This window comes from Triturus cristatus, chromosome 7 (assembly GCF_964204655.1).
Source record: "Triturus cristatus chromosome 7, aTriCri1.1, whole genome shotgun sequence".
NCBI classification, from domain to species: Eukaryota; Metazoa; Chordata; class Amphibia; order Caudata; family Salamandridae; genus Triturus; species Triturus cristatus.
The window spans coordinates 218,185,216-218,205,425 of NC_140590.1; the positions used below are offsets into that span (position 1 = coordinate 218,185,216).

Below are 20,210 nucleotides of genomic sequence, written 5' to 3' on the forward strand. Positions count from 1 at the left end.
GGAAAGGTCAGCCTTCTCCACGCCCAATGGCCACTACCAGTTCTGTGTGATGCCCTTTGGGCTCAAGAACGCACCTGCCACGTTTCAGCGCCTGGTAAACCAGATCCTCACCGGAATGGAGAGTTTCTCTGCTGCTTATCTGGATGACATAGCCGTCTTCAGTAACAGCTGGGAGGATCACTTGCGTCACCTGCAAGCTGTTCTCCAGGCCCTGAGACAAGCTGGATTGACGATCAAGGCCAGCAAGTGCCAGATCGGGCAGGGGTCGGTAGTGTACCTTGGACACTTGGTGGGTAGGGGAGCGGTGCAACCCCTCCAGGCGAAGATCGAGGCCATCATGGCCTGGGAACCCCCCAAGACACAGACTGAGGTCCGAGCTTTTCTGGGCCTCACGGGATATTACCGCCTCTTCGTGAAGGGGTACGGTACCATCGTAGCCCCCCTCACGGAGCTCACGTCCAAGAAACAACCTCGACGGGTAGTCTGGACGGAGGCTTGTCAGCAGGCCTTTGTGAGATTGAAGAAAGCCATGTGCGAGGCCCCGGTCTTAAGGGCCCCAGACTTTTCCAAGGAGTTCATTGTCCAGACAGATGCATCAGAACATGGCATTGGGGCAGTGTTATCGCAACTCAATGAAGAGGGTCTGGATCAACCCGTGGTCTTCCTATCCCGGAGACTACTTCCCAGGGAACAGAAGTGGAGTGCAATAGAGCGTGAAGCCTTTGCAGTGGTATGGGCTCTGAAGAAGTTGCGGCCATATCTGTTTGGCTCGCACTTCCTAGTTCAGACCGACCACCGACCCCTTCGTTGGCTGATGCAGATGAAGGGGGAGAATCCCAAGTTGTTGAGGTGGTCTATTTCCCTACAGGGAATGGACTTTCAGGTGGAACATCGGCCTGGAGTGGACCACGCCAATGCAGACGGTCTCTCAAGGTATTTCCGCCTTAGTGATGAGAACTCCCAAGGGGTTGGGTAGTTCTCCCCACTTTCAGCTGGGGGGGACGCATGTTAGACCTGTCAGCCCTTTGGGTGGTCCCTCCTCATCATTATTTATTTTGTCCCACTTTTGCCTCAAACCCTGTTTGAATTTTTCCTTTTTGGGAACCACCAGACTTTTTAGTGTTGCTGCAGATTCAGGGAGCCATTTTATCTACCCCTGGAACTTCTGTCTGAGGGCCTGGAGCACAAAATGGTGGCCACCTGTGACATCACCAGCACCCACTGGAACCTACTAGCACCTTCCAGAACATTCCAGAACCCTGTGACAGTTGGAGGCGGTTTAGAATGTTGGGAAGCTAAGACAGAGAGTTGGCAGTTGGAGCTGGCAGTTGGCACCTGACTGGTGAAGAGTGAGCAGCAGAAACCTGAAGGAGGAAGGAGTGAGGCAGCAGGGGTGGAAACTTGTGCCTGGAGTGGGGTCCATAAACCCACCCTTGATACTAGTCCCTACTGACTGAGCCCAGCCTGGAGCCCTGTGTGGGAAGAAGCAAGAAAAACCAACTTAAGGACCTGGACAGCAGGAACAGGCCTTAGAATCCAAGAACAGCAAGATCCTGACCTGGATACTGGTTTCCCTGGAGTCCGACGTCGAGTAGCCTGGAGACCTGGAGCCCGAGGTGGAGAAGCGGCGCTGACTGGAAAAGCAGACGTCGTACCCGGAGCTGCCAGAGGTCGAGAGAGGGCGCCGACGGAGGTCGTGAGGAGTACCAGAGGTCGAGGAGGAAGTCACCCGAGGTCGAGTGAGCGGCGTCGACGGGGGAGTGAAGTCCGCCCTCCGGAGTCGCCGGAGACCGAGGTGAAGTGTGCCGGAGGTCGGGAGTGGAGATCGCACTCCGGAGTCGCCGGAACCTGAGAGAATCATGCCGGAGGTCGGGAGTGGAGGTCGCACTCCGGAGTCGCCGGAACCTGAGGAGAGGAGCACCAGAGGTCGGGAGTGGAGATCGCACTCCGGAGCCGCCGGAAGTCGACATCGAGCCAAGGCCGGCCGACGTCATCGAAACTGAGGTCGCCATCGGACCAGAGCCGCCCGAAGTCGACATCGAGCCAAGACTGCCCGACGCCATCGAATCGGAGGTCGAGATCGAGCCGAGGCCGCCGACATCGAACCGGAACCACCTACCGGCGTCGTCAAGAACTGACATTGTGCCGAGGCCGCCGACATCGAACCGGAACCGCCTCACGGCGTCGACACGACTCCAGCGGCGTCAGAACTTCAGAAAAAGGGCAGTAAGTGGAATAGAGGGCGCCAAAGGCCCTGTGGAATCCTAAGAGACTACTCTAGGGGTTAGAGAGGTGCTGGAACCAGCGGGACTGTGCCAGGGGTGAACTGAGACTAATTTAGAGGGGTTGTGTAGAGTGAGAGAGCCAGGTCTCTGGTATTCCCCCCTTGATCTACCTCAGTTTAGGCCACAGCCCTGTCCAAGCCAGGGAATAGACACCCTCAAGCCATCCACCCAACCACAAGCTGTGACTGGGCCAAATCAGCCCATAGAAATTTAAATGTGATCTGATTCTATGAGTGTCACTGTCAGCTTTTAATTATTTATTGAGGGCACTGTATTTATTGTATTTAACCTATTTATTGCTTCACTGTATTTATTGTTCCACAGTATTTATTGTTGCACAATATTTATTGGTTTGCAGTATTTATTGCCTCAGAATATTTAATTGCCTGTATGTATTGCACTTATATTTATGCCTTTATTATTTATGATCACCCCTATTTATTGAATCATTAAGACAGTAATTATTTGACCTGCACTATTTAAAAAGCCTTGTATATTGTGATTGTGTTATTATTTATCTAATCAGCAACTAAGAGAAAAGAAGATAAACAGAGATATTTTCATAATTTTTACGGTGTAGAGTCGTTTTTGGAACGGATGCACGCATGGTTATTGTATGGGTATGTCGTATGCTTAGCACGGTGCCTGATTCCTGACCACTCGAGCCAAGCTACCACTGTATGTCCTGGAAAGACTCCGTTACCACCAACCCTTTCCGGTGTGGGAGTGGAGTATTTCCAACAGCCACTGTAAGTAATTGGGTTATTTGTTGAAGGAGGGTAAGACACCCATTCAAATAAAAAGCAGTCTATGTCAGGGTGAACCACAAAAGCCACTAAATAAAACTCTGCTTTGTCCTCTGGTAACGTGGTAAAAATAAATCAAGCTTAACTTAGAGGCAATGTATAAAGTATTTATGCAGCACACAAATAATAAGAAAGTGAAAATACAACACTAGAAAAATCCCAAGCCAATTTATAAAAATAGAGTACATGTTGATAAATAAAATGACACCCAAGTAACAAAAATGAAATCGGTAGAACAGGAGAAATGAGTCTTTCAAGTTTTCAGTGAAAATAGAGCCAAAAAGCACAAAGCACCCCTCACAGTTATCTGGTTGCGCTGGACTGGGTAAAAGTCAGGCTGACAGCAATGGCGCAAGGGTCAAATACAGTGACCAGGTTAGTCTCGCTGAAGAGTTACATTCTCAAGTCCACAAGAAGTGTTCCTTTCGATTTGGCGGGGACTATGAGGAATTTGTTCTTGGCATGAGGAGCTGGTTGGGCGTCACTATCAATAAAGATTCATATTGGCGATTGGCGCAAACGATCGCTGTTGCTACGAAGATCAGAAATCTCTGGTGCTTCACATTGGTGGTCGCTTTGGCCAGTCGCTGTCGGCATGAAGAGATGATTCCATTGGAACTTTCCATTGACAGTCGTCTCAGACAGTTGATTCTCCATGGGAAAAGGCCACTTTATGGTCATGAGGAACATGAAACATCATCTGTATCTTTCAGTTTTTCTTCGAGGGGAGTACCCTCTGATTCCAGCCATGTCTCTAACATCTAGGGGCCACCTCTTGGAGATCAGGACTCACTCAAGCAGAGTCCAACAATAGCCCTCAGGCAGGTCCGGTTGGAGATGATCAGGTGGGCAGTTGCTGTGGAGCCTCTGGAAACGTACTGTATCCCGGTAGCTCAAACAGGAGGTCACTGCGGAGAGCCTGGGTTTAAGGAAAGCAGGTCCAATCTTCCTTCGTCAATCAGCTGAGCAGTTGTTCTACTGAATCTTCCACAGGGCCAGGAGTGTCTTGATGAGAGGTTCTGAAAGTGCCACTTGTATCTCAAGTGCCAGCCTGTGGGTATGTGATGCCCCCTTGGTGTAAACTTCCCCCTTTCCTGGGTTAGGCTCCAAAACTGTCTAGGGTAACAAAGAAAGGCAGGGCTAGGTGTAAGCTGCATTTCTTAGTGACAGGGCATGGTTGCCCTTAGAAGTCAGGAAGTGAGTGGGCAATCTCTGAGGCTACCATATGAAGCCCAGGACGGGTGAGTAAACCTCATTTCCACCTCTCCTCGATATCCTGCCCAGGAGAGCAACACCCTGTCACCAAGGCCCTTTTGTCTCTGTGTCTGGAAGCAATACACACAACACCTCAGGAGAGCTATTCACAGCCATGGGACTATGGACACTGGCAGAAAGGCACATTTTGTTTAGGCACAAAAATGCCAACGTATTAAAAGTGGAATGTTTAGAATAGTGACTTAAAATCAAACTTTACCATGAAAAAGGATGTTAAATTACAATTCATTTGATTGGAAGAATCATTTCTCTATCTGTTACTTAACTTTTTAAGAGTAATACCACGAGTTAGTGATAATTAATAGGAGAAATAGCCTTATTACAGTGAACAATGACTTTGGGAGGTTTTTTTCGCTGTCAGGACATGTAAAACGTAAACACACATGATCTCCTCTACCATGTATCCTGCCCTATAAGGCTTTAGGGCCTACCTGAGGGGTGATTCATATGTATTAAAAAGGAAGGTTTAGGCCAGGCAAAAAGTGACTTTTGCCAGGCTGAAATGGCAGGTTGAAATTGCTCTACAGGCTGCACTGGCAGTTTTGAAACATCTTTTAAGAGGCTACTTTAGTGCGTAGCACAATGAACGCTACAGTACGCTAGTGACATGTAATTTACTACCCGTGGGTACATGCAGTAACAGTTTCTAGGGATTTATAAATAAATTAAATGGACCGATTAAGTGTAGATCACGTTAACCCTGTTTTAGAGAGAGAACACAAGCACGTTGCCTCTGGTTAGCAGGGGTACAGTGCACATAGCCCCACTGCCAAAAAACACGAGCTCAGCAAAAACAAGGGAGTGCAGAAAAACGCTTTGGGGGAATACCACGTCAATGGCGTTGTGTCTTTGTTGGTGTCATCTGCGAGGAAGGACATAAAGGAATGCGTAAACACAAACCATGCTGATACACTTCTGGTCCACAACGGGACAAAATGTTCAGCTAATTCATCTAGCCTTACTTCAGCTTGTATGTAATTCATGTCCCTCACTCCACTCCGACGCTCGTTTAAATTCGCTTCTTCTGGTGTCCCAGGAGCCGGAATGCTGTTTCAGAAAAACTTGAAAAACCTGCAAATGTTTTGTAAGCGTTTACTTTCGTTTTTACATAACTGACCTCATTTAAGGTTTCACAGGTGGAAACGCCCACCATTAACATTGCTCGTGTGCTCATACTCTAAATGGCATGGTGTGCGGCTCCTACGCATGAGCCTGTGTAATAATCGCTGGTGTAATTGATGGGTGGTTCTTCGTTCCTATCTCAGGTCAGAGGTGCACGAGGCCTGTTGCTCTGCCTTGGTCGAATTGAAAATTCAATGGAAAATTTCCAAAACCTGTTTCATTTAGCATGTAGGCACCACACCAGGGTAACCACACCTACCGGTGTGGTATAAAGATGAGTGTATGGCTGTCCGGTTACCCTTCAACAGTAACAACTCGGTCCAGCTCAGCGCATAAAGGATTCCCAGAAGACACCGAGACTTGGTAAGATGTACTTTAATTCTCTGCTCTCACAGATCTCATGGTGAATATGCATTATTTTCTATGTACTCCAGTACAAGGCATTTGCCTTTATTATTGCACACCCTAATATGCACTCATCTTTCAATAAGATGGATAACGTCAAATCTAAGAGGGCATTTTTTCCTACATTGCATTAGTATAGTGCTTTCTACACCTGACAGATATTAAAGCACTTTACTAATTGATAGCACGGTATTGGGTCTGGTGTTTGGGGGGGTCTAGGCTCACAGCGTGACCAGTGCAGATCTCTCCTTGCAATGTGTAATGGTCGGTGTTATACTCTTGTGTTCTAGTCTGTTCAGCTCTTACGTTACATGTTGTTGAGCCAAGGCACGTGGACATGGGAAGCTGATGCTTAGAAGGTGTTGATTATGGTGGGAGCGGTGTGGGTGTGGGAATGCGATGTGCCCTAAGCCGGGAGTGTTTGGTATTGTTTGATAGGAAATGTAGCTCATATGTATTCATTGCAAGGGCCTGGCTTGCTTGTGCATGCAGTCCATAAAAGGAAAGCGAGAGATACTTTCACATGCTCATACCTTCCATCTTTGAGAGAGATTTGACTTCAGATCTATGGTGAGAATGATCATCCATTTTGTGGCACCTATGCAAGTACTCAGCTGGTTTGGGTGGTCAGTCGTTGTTTGTTGCCTTGACAGAAAAGGAGGTTCCTTTAATGCAACTATTCTTTGAGGGGGAGACAGTCAGAAATGAACCTAACTAGAGGGCACTTTTCTGTCTGGCAGTATCTTTGCAGATGTACCTGGATGATGGCATGCCCTTGCTGTAGATGTCTCTTTGGGCAATCCAGAGTGCTTGAAGGCCATGCTTAGGCAGTAGAGGGTTTCCAGGCTCGTGCCTTTAGAGCAGTAAATCCCTCATTGGGAGTTAGTCGTATGTTATTGTGGGGGAACTGGGACAGGAACCTCAAATTCTTGTCATTATCCATGCACCTAGATCCATCCATTCAATAGCGGAGCTGGAATGGGTCAGGTGTTGCAGAGCAGGGAAGGGGACGGGAAGGGTCTTCAGCGGGGAAAGGCTGTGGATAGGCTTTACCTAACTGTAACTACTTGGTTTGCAAACGAAATATGTGATTTAAAGGTATTCGCTGTTCCACTGCGTTGGAAAGGCATTGTGGTTTCTCCTCCGGTGCTGGAGGGGGCGAGCAGGAGCTGTGTCTTTCCCTGCTGCTGCCCCTCTTCAAAAGCTGCTTTTCCAGGTGTGGATTTAGACCTTATATAAGCGGCTCTGATATTTTGGACCCAGTAATTTCAGGGTCTGAAACACTGGACGACTTGTAATATGTCGATGCGATATTACCGGTGACTACTGCACCACTATACTCACAATTAGGGGCTGAGACTGTAGTCCACATCTGGGGTTCAATTGGAGACAGGACATTTGTAGGTGGCTCCTGGTGACAAGCTTGATTGTTGTGGTCTTTGGTACTACTAGTAGGAGGTTGGTTCTGACTCTTTTGCCCTTTCTCCACCTGTAGTTCAGTGTCCTCTGGCTCATAGCAAGATAGGCCTTGATGAATGGCTTGTTTGTGCACTATTCACGAGGGGAGGCCAGGTCAGGTCTCTCAGAAAACAAGTGATGTTCTCAGATTCCTTGGTACCACCGTCCCAGCATGGTGCTGCCTGGAGAATGTCCTTGAGCAGCGCTAGGTCAGTTTGGAGAAGACCAGCCAGTACTGCATTGATGCCATTATGTGTCAAAGAACTGTTGGTTGCGTCATGTGGAGGAATCTTTTTATACGCTTTTCATACTGAAGAGAGTTGTCAGGAATCATTTTAGCAAGTTTTTATACAATGAGGAAGGACTAGCAATTTTGAAAAATTAAAGTTACCTCAGCTCCCACAGAGTGCACGACTGCAGAGAATTTCAAACTAGAGAATGAGACAACACCAGCAATTGCACTTTGTCTCAGGAAATACCCTGGCAGACCATGTATTTTTAAATTATGATCACTCACTTCCTTTGCAACAATGCCTTAACAACTTGGGCGGAACAACAAATGCATCTCAACCACGCCTTGTATTTGCAACGCAAGTCTTTAGAATGACTTGCCTTAGGGGGCGCTGGACTTAGGAATAGTATCATTTACTATTGGAACTCCAGTCCCTGCAACAGGAGGGAAAGCGTTGGACTTTAAAGTCCAAGGGCTTTACCTAACTGTAACTACTTGGTTTGCAAACGGAATATGTGATTTAAAGGTATTCGCTGTTCCCCTACGATGGAAAGGCAACAAGTTGTTTGACAGTCGTGATATTTGCTCTTTGCCTAAAAACCACAATTGGCAATAATGAACAATACGTCTGGGATTCCTTTTTTTATTTATTTCTCTTTTGCAAACATATGCAACAGTTCACAAAGTTATATGCGGAGAAACATGAAACGAAAGCACACAGTGTTTACCCGGATTGGCACTGACGTGGATTGTTTTTTAGGCTGAGGTGTACATATGCAAGCGTGAAATGGAGTAACTCACAGAGAGGATTAACAGTGACTGAAGTAGGCTGGCCAAAGGCCCATGTTGTAGCCTGTGATGGGTGGAATGAACAGATGAATGACACTTGAGCACACCAATGTCTGCAATGAGCTCACTGAAAACCCCTCTGTGTTTGTATACATGTATGTACTTTATTTAGATATTTTAAAACATGAGGCAAATGCAATACCTAAGCTGTTTCTAGGCCAGACTTAAACATGAGATTTACTTGATTTCCTTTAAGATCTGAATGTCTTAGCTCAGTTCTCCATTCTTTTATTAATCAATGACACCCCGAGGGCTGAAAGTGAAGTAATTCAGTGAGATCCACTGCCAAATAAGGGAATTCACTGAAGCAGCCGAAGAAGACGCAATTGAAGATGACCTCACCATTTTTAAACAATAGTCAGGGGTTGTTGAGGAATATCTTCCCACATATCATTAGTTACAGACATATCTACATCATCAAATAACTGAACAGCAAAGTTTTGCAAAAGGGAAACCATAAGTGCGCTCTTTATCACAACAAGAGTATCATTATCGAATAATGAGGTATTTTACTTTTGACTCCTCGGGTTGTCCGTGGTTTTATTTCCTTCACCACAGGACCTAGATTTGGCATTCAGTTAATGGTCATGTTATGGATTTGATTGAATGTGGCTTGTTTGGATGGTACTCGTTTTTCACCCACAATACATTTCTTTCACAGATTCTTTATCCCCTGCCAAAGGGCAACTCCAGCCCGAAATGCATTGGGATGGCATATTTGTCACATGTGATTAGAAAAATGTGCTTGATTTATTATCTATGATTCCACTCCAAGATGAGATTAATGAAGATCACTATTATTATGAATGGTTCGAATACATTCAATGATTGAAAATTATGACTCTGAGTCAAGAGTAATTGATTATTCGATTGAATTATCCCCGTTTGAGGATAGACAATCAGTGCAATAAGGGGACGCTCCACATGGTGAGAAATTAAAAAGTGGCATCTAAGAAGGTTCCCTCACTGGCCGGGTGTGTATGGAGTATTCACCATTTCTATGTTTGGATTTAGTTCCTTTTTTAAACCTTGGATTCCTCAAGTGGGGTAAATCTGCAAGCTGTAGACATACAGGGCTCCAAGAGACCAGAAACCTTATCCGCTGAAATGGCTTTGTGGAAGAAGTTCAGAGCAGGGGCAAACTGAAGCTTTGGCCTGGTGGTAACACTTCTTCGTCAGATAGGCTTGCCAGGTTTGACCAGGTCCTCTGGAGGTCTTTGGAGACAAAAATTATCACACAGCCAAAGGTACCATGAAATCAGGGACAGCACTTGGGGGTCAAGACTCACTCCAGGAGAAGCCACCAACAGGGTCCAAGGCAGGCCCAATTCGATCTAGTTAACTGAGCTCTTCAGGTAAAAGGCTTCAAGCACCTTGCTATGTCCCTGCAGTTTAACTGGAGGTCATCCAACTGACCCATGAAGTGCACTCCTTTGTACTGGGTACAAGTGGGAACCGATCCAGCCTTTCAGGTCTTCTCAAAGGTCTCATATCAGGTGCAGTTCTTATGTCTTCTGCAGATCCAGTAGTGTTCTTAAGAGGGTGTTCAGGGGTGCTACATTAATGCCTCCCACTAGTCTGTGGATAGGGGTGAATTCTGGCCCCTCCCTAACCAATCGGGGAAAGGTGCCCAGTGATTACCCTACCCACTTTTGCATCAGGTCCTGTGTGCCCTACTGCAAACAATAACACAATGCACCTCTCCACCTAAAACTAAGTTGGCAGAACCTTTCCTGCATGATGCAGAGCTTCTGTGCCCACCCTAAAGGTGTAGCCTTAGAAATGAGCAACCCCTCCTCTGGGGTCACTCTAAACTGGTTTTGGAGGCAGCTCCTCTCCCACTGTGATTGGTGTCTGGCTGACTAGATAGACAAAGGAGGGGCAGGCCCAGGTGCTGGCTTCATCTGCCTTTGGCAGGGCAGGTCACTTTGAAATTTATGAAGCTCCTTGCCACAGCCCAGATGTTCCTCCTATCAAAGTTACAGAACACCTCCCCACATCTAAGGCCTTTGTCTCAGATTTGAGATCAAGTTCACACCTCATCAAGAAGGGTATTCAGCTCCTGGATGACAGTTAGAAGCTCATGCACATGGACTACTAGAGACTTTAAGCAGAAAAACGACACCCTTCTAAAAATACATTTTCCAAAATATATATTAAATATTTGACCTTACCAATGAACTAGGCTTGTAACAACTATGTTAAAAGTCCAAGAATGAACTTTGTAGCACTTTCATAGGTAGGGATATTGTTATAAAAATTAATGTTCTTTCCCAGTGCTCTTCTATTGAACACCTCACACTGCTACAGTGAAAATTGCTTTTGGGGTCATGTCATTGTAAGGACATGTTTAATATTAAACCTTTACATGTCCTACTTTTAAATACCATGCACCCTGCCTCATGGACATTAAGGCCTATTTAGGGGTACCAGATAAATAGTTGAAAGGAAGGTTTATACCTGTCTAAAAGGGTTACTTTGCAAACACAAGGAGAAGATGAACAGAGCACTGAATCTTTTCCGACACTCACCCCCAGTCACACATCTGGGTTGAATCCATCATCATTTTTTGGCTCACTTCGGCACCCCAGTTCAGACTCAGCCATTTACAAATCAGTCTTGACCCTGTGCCTCAAAGGAACAATCCAGCCTGAACTGCCAAGCAAGTTCCTCCCAGGACCAGAAACAAGCATCCTGGGACCGGTTTTGGGGTAACACCCATCATCAGCCAGGCTAGCTTGAATCCAGTGGCAAAGTGAGCAAGGACCCACGTCTGGACATACCCTGCCAACTTAGGGCGAACAAAGCAAACACAATGAGATGATGGCTGGCGCATCCTGGGACGAGATTTGGGATAAAACCCCTCATCAGCCAGGTTAGCTTCAATCAGACACTGACTGATCAGCCCAACTAGCACTTGTAGACTGTAGTGTTGCTGTCACCTTACAGTGGAGCAGCCTGAGCCCCAACCCTGTAGAGATTGTGCAGCTGACTGCCTGCTATACTGCCACCATTGGTTATGGAGAAATCAGTGGTGAGCAGGGGTAGCTGCACATAGAGGCAAATATTAAACTGGGTAATCTCTTCTGAAAGACTGCCAGCATTTCTAATGCACCCACCAGATGCAGAAGAGGCTGAAATGAAAACCGTCCTGATGCCTATAGAAACAGCCTCACTTTAATAGATATAAAAATGAACATCCTAACAATACGTGTTGACAAACTCGCCACTGCCCACTCGCCACTCTGGACAAGCAAGAGAAACACATCAACACGGCTGTTGGTTGGATCTTCCAACTGGAAGATGCCATGGCGGGGAATCATAAATAGCTGCTGGACATGATTAAAGTGCTAAGTGTAATCAGAGCAAAAAATGAGGCCCTGGATACAAGGTCCCAGCACAACAATTTTCGCATAGTGAGTGTTTTGACCACAACCAACACAGGAAACATGGCAGACTTAGAGGAAACCCTCTTAAAGCAAAAACTGGGAGTGGAAATCGTCTCACAACTATTCGCAGTGGAAAGAGCACATCAATCAATTGGACCCAGGCCTCCACTGTGGGTGACTCCACAAACAATTGTGGTAAGACTCGTCAATTTCCAGGATAGAGACACTGCTCTCAGCTTGGTTCTAGAAAAGCAAACACCCAAAAACTAAGGCTCCACACTATCAATATTCCCTGACTTCATGCTGATGGTTCAAGAGGCCTGCAAGTTGTTTTTTCCAATTAAGTGTAAACTTCAAAAGGCTAGAGTGCACTGTGCAATGCTCTACCTGGCGTGACTAGAGATTGTATACAGCGAAAACACCTACGCCTTTACCTCAGCTCATAAAGCTGAGCCCTTCATTAAAAAAAAGTGTCAAAAAATTGTGAGTCACCATGCGTCATGAGGTTTCCCCCATGGATGAGGGTTTGAGTGATGTTGAAAGAACCTACCATAATTTCAGATTGGATGGGAGAGACTACCCCCTTTGCAAGAGGTAATCTGTAACATATGCAGAGAGAGAAGTCTGAGTCCATTATATTTCAGACATTCAACATCGGGGGCTGGATGCACAACCCGCATTAACCAAAAGATAACGCTCTATAGTGCTATTCGCCATGTCATGCCAAGCAAATATCCCACAAGAGAAGATGTCTCGATAAGCTCACACTCTGGAATCCCCTGTAGGGAGGAACCCATACTTGGGCATGTTGTGCCCTTATATGTTTATATACTATTCTATAACAGTAAGTTATTATTCATTTGTTATGATTTGGGTATATTCACAGGCATGTTGGGGTGGCTGGCGTGGAGGAGGGGGGTATATCCTATGGCTGGCATATTCACATGCAGAGATTCACAACTTGCACAGAGCAGACACCAATCGCAGCACGAACAGCTCCCAGCAAACACACACCTGTGACCTTGATAGGTGAACCATCCGGGCTTCTCACTCTGCATCTGTTGATGTAGAATATGTGAGGTCTTAACAATCCTTGCAAGATGCAGCAACAGGCAGCTGAATTTGGCACAAGTAGAGCTCCATTAGATGGATAGTGCCCTCTACAAGATACACACATTGCACCACACTCAAAATTACATCTGATATCCAAATGGATTGGTCTCTTTTCATTCTCAAAATATTTGCCTCACGAAAAAGGAATGGTCATCCTGCGAAGAAGAGCATTGCTCTTCTGATTGCTGCATGAGGCAAACAACACTCATGGTAGACACAACATCCTTCAGGTGGTGGGGCAAGCACATCACATTGCCCAACGCCTATGGCACCAACACTGATGATCCCCTCTTTATCGTTATCCAATGAAATAAATGTGAAGTCCCTCTACCTCATGATGGACAGATGGCTTGATTTTTTTAACCCTACCACATGTACACATCATGCGACAGCATTCACTCACATCATGACTACCCACAGCCTGAGGGACCTCTGGCAAACTCGCTTCCCTACCTAGATGGGAGGTTCACATATCTCCACAGACCACAGGTCCTCGGTTCACTTAGAAGGTTGGATGCGCACACTAAATATTATTGGTTGGACAAAAGATGTTAAACATGTATTCACTTTCTGTCTGACCACTCACTAGTAAAGCTAAACATCACCACACCTGCCTGCTGATGGCGCATATCCCCTCTGTCCTTGCTTGACAATGCTGTTCCAGAAGAGTTGAAAACCGAGATCTTGAATTTTTTCCAAATCAATGAAGAGTCGGTACAATTGTGTGGAAATTTGTGAAAAAATGTTCAAGACATACATGTGCATCATCTGTATTGCCAAACAACATGAGGTCCACAATGTGCTTCATGGCAGTCTTGATTATCTTGAAACAGAGCTTAAAGACTTAAAGGAAAGATCATCCAGAGCACCGACCTCTGTCATCTTGGTGGAGATCCGACAAAAACCCATTGAATTCATAGTAAAACTGCAGGTCAAAACTCATTTAAATATACATGCTAGAGCATATGGTGAGGTGAAGAGGTCGAGCAGAACTCTAGCCATACTCTTGAGGTCTGATAAGCATGTTTAGGCTATTGCCTAACTACAGAAAGAAGAAGACACCATGATTTACGATGCATGCAAAATATTGTCAGAGCTGGTTGATTATTACATCGGCCTGTATACTTCATGAGTCTCTTGACAAGGCCATAAATACACTCAATACTTTGGCTGGGTGGTCCAGCCTTGATTGAGAGACCCTACAAACAATTCTTAGAGTTGGCTCTTACCCTAGAGGAAGTGCAGGTAGACATAGCAGGACTCCTTCACATGTAAGGTGCCTGGTGGGTACGTAATTCCCACTGAATATTACAAAACAAATGTGTTGCTCCTCACCGAACTACTATTCCAAATGTACTGGGACAACCGGGAGTGGAGGATGCTCCATGCTCATTACCATCCCTAAGCCAGGGAAGCCTCCTGATAACCCCAATTTCAATTTTGCCCACTATTGTCACTACGAAACTGGACTGAGGAGCAGGACAGTCACTTTCAATTGCTTCTACTTTCACTGATGGAGAGGATAGCACTCATCAAAATAGTTATTTTGCTCAAGCTACTTTACTTGCTCCATAATATCCCCATACCGCTAACTCAACAGTTACTTATTCAAAACCCACAAATAATACCCGAGCATATTAGCTTGGGAGGGCCGCAACCCAGAGTACGATGGGAACCTCACACATTGCCATATAAAACGGGTCCTCTCTGCACCCTGCACCCTGCATTTTGAGGTCTACTACCTATGTTCACCAGCTCACTTTGCATATTTCTGCCAGAACTCCCCATACATGGCAGATGTATCATTGTAAATGTAAATTGATACTTGTATAGCGCACTACTCACCCGCAAGGGTCTCAAGGCGCTTGTACGAATACCGCTGTGGAACCCATCCTGGCTTTCCCTGTGAGGCGTCCACTCCTGGGCACCCCCAAGGTGGAGGCCAGGCATCCTTAGCGTTGTGGGGGCCGTTGTGGAGATTAAGCAAGCTATTGCCCAGAGTTGCAGAGTGGGACTCCATGATTGGAATGGCACCGAGGCGAGAATTATCAGGTCCGTGGAATTTTTGAGCCCAAGACCCGCCGAGGCGGGGAATTGAACCCTGGTCCCGGGCTAGACCTCTGCATCAGGGTCTGCCGCTCTAATCATTGAGCCACACTTCTCCACATTATCATTAGAACATGACAACACGCATCCTACCCTGCTCGAGGCACTACTGAGCTGAATCCCTAGATGTGGACAAGCAGAGATTAATTCAGTGGCCAATACACAGTTAGCCTGGGTGAGGATTAAGAAATGACTTAACTCCCCGATCTTTTATTCGGCTGCACAATCGATAACTCAATTCCCTGTAATATCATTTACAAGCAGCAAAACACTCTAACAGTGGATGGCAAAATAGGGAATGACCGTGCTCAGTAACCTCTTTCCATGGGGTCGATTACTGGACTGCCCAACTGAAGTGCAGGGAACCAGACTGCCTCCACTGGTCTTTTTTACTTACTTCCACCGCTGCACAGTGTATAGGGAGCCCTACTCAACATACCCACCAGAACCCCGGGTGTCTGCCATTCTGTTGAATTTCTTGGCAGTCTCAATGTTCAGACACAGGGTGACCTACTTACACTGCTCCATATAGTCAGCGACCCCAATGCTCCAACTCAGGTCTAGAGCGCAGTGGGGCAGTGATTCAGGTGCTGCTGTCACAGTTGCGGAATGGGCATGTTGCTGTGGACAGATAACAGAACTGTTCCCCAATGCAGATTGCACATGATCCACTTCAAATATTTTCACAGAACTTACCATACCACTCCAAAGTGGCTCATGCAGGTAGCTGCTACTGCTTTCAAACATCCTGGCAATGCTACAGCCACTGTATCCAGGGTAGCAGGAAAGTATGCTACTGGACGTCGTGCCATTCCATGTTTCTGAGTTAGGACTGAGAGTGCAAATCCATCTCTCTTACAACAGTACAATGCAAATTCATTGGTTTATTCCGGCATTCCCAGTGCAGGTGCTCTACAAAGACTACTTCTCAATTTTATGAAAGCATCCATGGCTATATCATCCAAAACAATCGGATCTTTCACATCCTTTCGTCTCAATTTCTGTAAGGGTTTTGCAATCAGTGAGAAACTACTGGCGACAACATCCAACCATTCACAAAAACATTTGCACCTCCTTTTGAGTTTTGGGTGGATTCATCTGTTTATCACACAAATTCTTTCTGGGGTTACTTTTCTAACTCCCTTTTCTATTTTGTGTCCAAGGTACTGTAATTCCTGTTTGTAAAATTGTAGTTTTGCTGGGGACACCTTGTGTCCTCCGTCCGCAAGATGGTTCAATAAGGCAATTGTGTCCATGACACATGCCTCTCGTGTCTTTGATACCACCAGTAGGTCGTCAATGTACTGAACCAAAACCGAATTTCCTGGCATGACTAAAGTCTCTAGACTTTTTTTCAAGATCTCATTAAAGATTGAGGGACTCTCTGTATACCCTTGAGGGACTAGGCACCATGCCAAAACACGGTCTCCGAACCGTTAAGCAAATAAATACTGGCTATCCAGATGCAAAGGAATTGAAAAGAATGCTTGACCCAAATCAATCACTGTGCAACAATCTGCGTCACAAGAAATTTGGTAAAGAATCACTGCAGGATTTGGTACTACTGGGCAACAAAGCACTACAATTTTATTTATTTTACGCAAATCCTGCACTATCTGGTGCTTCCCATTAGGCTTTTTGATGCCTATGATAGGCAAATTGCAAGGACTGCTCATTATTTCTTTTAGGATTCCCTGTTAAATCATTTGATCAATTACTGGAGCAATTCTTGCAATTACTTCTGGACTCATTTTGTATTGTGGGGTGTTTGGGTACACAGCACCATTCTTCACTGTTATCTGAGTTGGACCTACTCTTTTCATTAAACCAATTTCTTTTTCTGAAAAATCCTGGTTCACTGTACTTTTCAACTCTTCAGGCAGTTTAATTTCAGTAAGAAGCGAAAACAACTAATTCACTTCTGTTCCATGCTTTGCTAGCATCATCTTAAACTCCACATCCTCATCTGGGGTCTGAAATGCAATTCCATCTGGGGTACAATAGATGGTGCAATTTATTTTGCACAGCAAATCTCTTCCCAAGAGATTTGTTAGGCTTGAGTCACATACCACAAACTGATGCATGTCTTTGAAGTTTCCAATATGAACTTCAATAGTGTTTGTAACTGGCGTTCTAATATGTTTATTTGAGACTCCTACAACTTGGATAGTTTCTCCCAAGATGGGTAGGTTTGGAATTTCTGCTGCTCTCACAGTAGAACGGGTAGCACCAGTGTCCACTAAGAATGTAATATAATTTCCTTCCACCTTTCCATCAACAAATGGACCTGGCTGATATACCGCTAAAGATGCGCCAAGTACGCACTCTTCCTCCCCCCTCGGGCACCATCATTGAGATGAGTCTGAATCACATCCATAGCATTGCATCCAATACTGCTGACTCACACCTTGATTCTTACCAAGCGGGTCTCCTTTGTGATATCCAGTGTTCATATTGTAACTTTGCACTTGAGCATTCACATTACTCGAATTGGGAGCTTGTGGCACCTGTAACTGTTGTGTAACTATGTGCTGCTTCTTCCATAGATTTACGCCCACCTCATTCTGCATCTGTGGAATGAAATTTTGATTTCCCCCATTATTCTTTTTAGCAGTTCTACACTCATTCCTCCAATATCCAAATTTTCCGCACGCATGACAAGCACATTTCTTCATAGCTTCTTCCTTCCTCATTTTTCTCTTCCCTTTACCTCCACTGAAATTCTGCCCATTCTGACTCTGTCAATTTGTTTGACTTTTGCTGTTTTCTTGTTGTTCAGCTACCTTTACTTGTGCCCACATCATTTTGTCCTTTAACTTTTTATGGTTACTATCAATTTCATCACTACAATATTTTGCATACCGTAGGATTTCATGCACTGTCTTGCTCTGCCAGCAAATGAAATGCTGTTGAATCATATTGCTAATCTCCGGCCTCAATCCGAACACAAAGCGATACACAAAATGTTCCATATCTTTATCTCCAATACTTTCAAACCCACTATACTGTTTAAATATCTGAAGCAATTGTTCAGAGTAAGCATGAACTGACTCTTTCGGTTCCTGGGTAGTTCTGTCAATCTTAACCCTATCCGTTTCTTTTGGAGAGATTTTCCCTTTTAAGAAAGTGATTACTTGATTAAACGTTTTCATTACTTCTTCTTATGGTGCACCTGTTTTAGGACCCCTAGGGTATTCCTCTTTTGGCCAATCAACAGTAATCTTACACTCTGTCCATTAATCTGCGGGAACAACAATATCAAATAAACCATCTACATCTTTAAATAAAACTTTCAACACCTTTACAAACCTATCTACCTGTTTATACCATTCAACCGGTTTCTCTCTCAATCTAGGAAAATCAGTTATAAAAGACAATATATCCTGTCTTGACCATGGAACATGTACATATCCACCACCTGGTGCTTCTCTCATTGGACACGCCCTTTCAACTGGTTCGGATTCTTTCATAGGAAACACAGTCGCTCTTTTATCTGCTGCATCTTTCTTCCTTTTAGACCATCTAATGTTCAAGGATATACATCTCCCCATTTCTTCAGAATATTCATTTTCTCTTTTATCTGTAACCTTTTTCTTGAAGCATTCAAATTTTCGAAAGCCTTGTCACTAAAAGCCAATCTGTATGATTTTTGCAACACCTTTGATTGTTCAATATCTACTCCATACTCACTGGCAGCTTCAGCTATCTTTTCAAGTAAATTCTTTGCTCTCCAAGTAATACTTTTACACAAAAACAACAATTCTTCCTCACAATAGTTTCCTAATCTGTCTGGACTTAATGTTCCAATAATCATCTCTTCCAAGTCAACCTTTAACTGGCTTACATTTATACTCTGTGGTTGAGGTTTTGGTTTTGTCAACTCTTTTATCCAATTGTTTAATTCTTCTGGCGAGGGACCGGCGAAACTCCTTGCTATTGGAGTATCATTTCATTCTATTCTTCCTGGATCAAATTGAACATTTCTTTGCGGGGTCTCAGTTATCAGTTCATTAATCAGAAGATCTAACAAAGTTTTTTTCACATTTGCCTGTTCATTCCCACTTGCACTGCTCCGATTGCTGCTACCTGGCACCGCTAATGCATGTACCTTAGTTACATTCTGTCTATCTCCATACAACGGTACAACAGGTCCAATGGTTACTGGTACTGTCAATGCTTCTGCATTCAAATTCAACTGATTCCATTTCTGAACCTGTTCTAATCTGGTCTTTTTCCAAAGCTTTGCTTCATTCTCTCTCATTACATTCGCTACATCTGTAACTTGCGGAGTCAACGGGGTTCCCAATTGCTGGGCACTTGGAGTCACCACCCCTTAATTTTCCTCATATGGTGGAGGTTTTTATTCATGATGACTTCTATTAATTCATCATCATCAGAATCATTCATATCGCCTCTTATACTTGGAGTCTCTAAATGGTTTCTCTTTTCTTTACATTTACTTTCAGTTTGCTCATCAGCTGTTAAAACTGGGTATAATCCTTCCGTTACTACAGCTCTTCTCCATCTTTTCAATTGTTCATCTCTACTCTCAAAGGGGTTTCTGAACATCATACTTCGGTAACCTCTATTACCAATTCTATATTTTTCTCTCTCAAATGCTTCCACTTCCCATTCTTCCAATGCTTCGTACTGAGTCATACTAGGATTTGGGACTAAGGAATTCATTCGATTCCTCAAATTTTGTAATATCACCATCACCGTTCGTGTTCTCAATCCAATTTTCCAACCACATACATGTGTGATATCCTCGTTCTAACATCATGAAAGAAGCAGGCGTTTTTCGAGGAGGAATCGGAATTTCCTCTCTAGTCACAATTGGTTTGTCCTTCTTGAAAAAAATCTTTATTTTCTGTATTAACTTCATTTTCTGACTCCCTCCACTAATGGGTCTTGTGTATAAACAAATACAATCATTCCGTAATTCTACTCACTCTATTGGTTAACTTTTGTCCTATACCAGCACGTCTCACACCAACCAACCAATCACAGCACTCCTATGTAAGCAAAGTCTCAACCAAAACTAGCGTGTGTCACACCAACCAACCACTCACCGTACAGTGCACGCCCACTGGCTGAACATTGTTAGCGCTGCTTTTTCTGATGTCAGTATTACTCCTCCTACTAACATTCCCGTTATAAAAGTTCACGG

At 44.7% G+C, this 20,210-nt stretch overlaps 1 protein-coding gene across 1 annotated transcript in view; it reads left to right on the plus strand.

Annotated features, from left to right (window-relative positions):
* Positions 1 to 5,578: 5,578 nt before the first annotated feature.
* LOC146809257 (uncharacterized) overlaps positions 5,579 to 20,210 on the plus strand; it is a 45,234-nt gene continuing 30,602 nt past the window's right edge. Inside the window, exon 1 of the mRNA XM_085616080.1 lies at positions 5,579 to 5,851. The gene's annotated coding sequence lies outside the window, so the exon portion shown is untranslated. The remainder of the gene's footprint in view (positions 5,852 to 20,210) is intronic.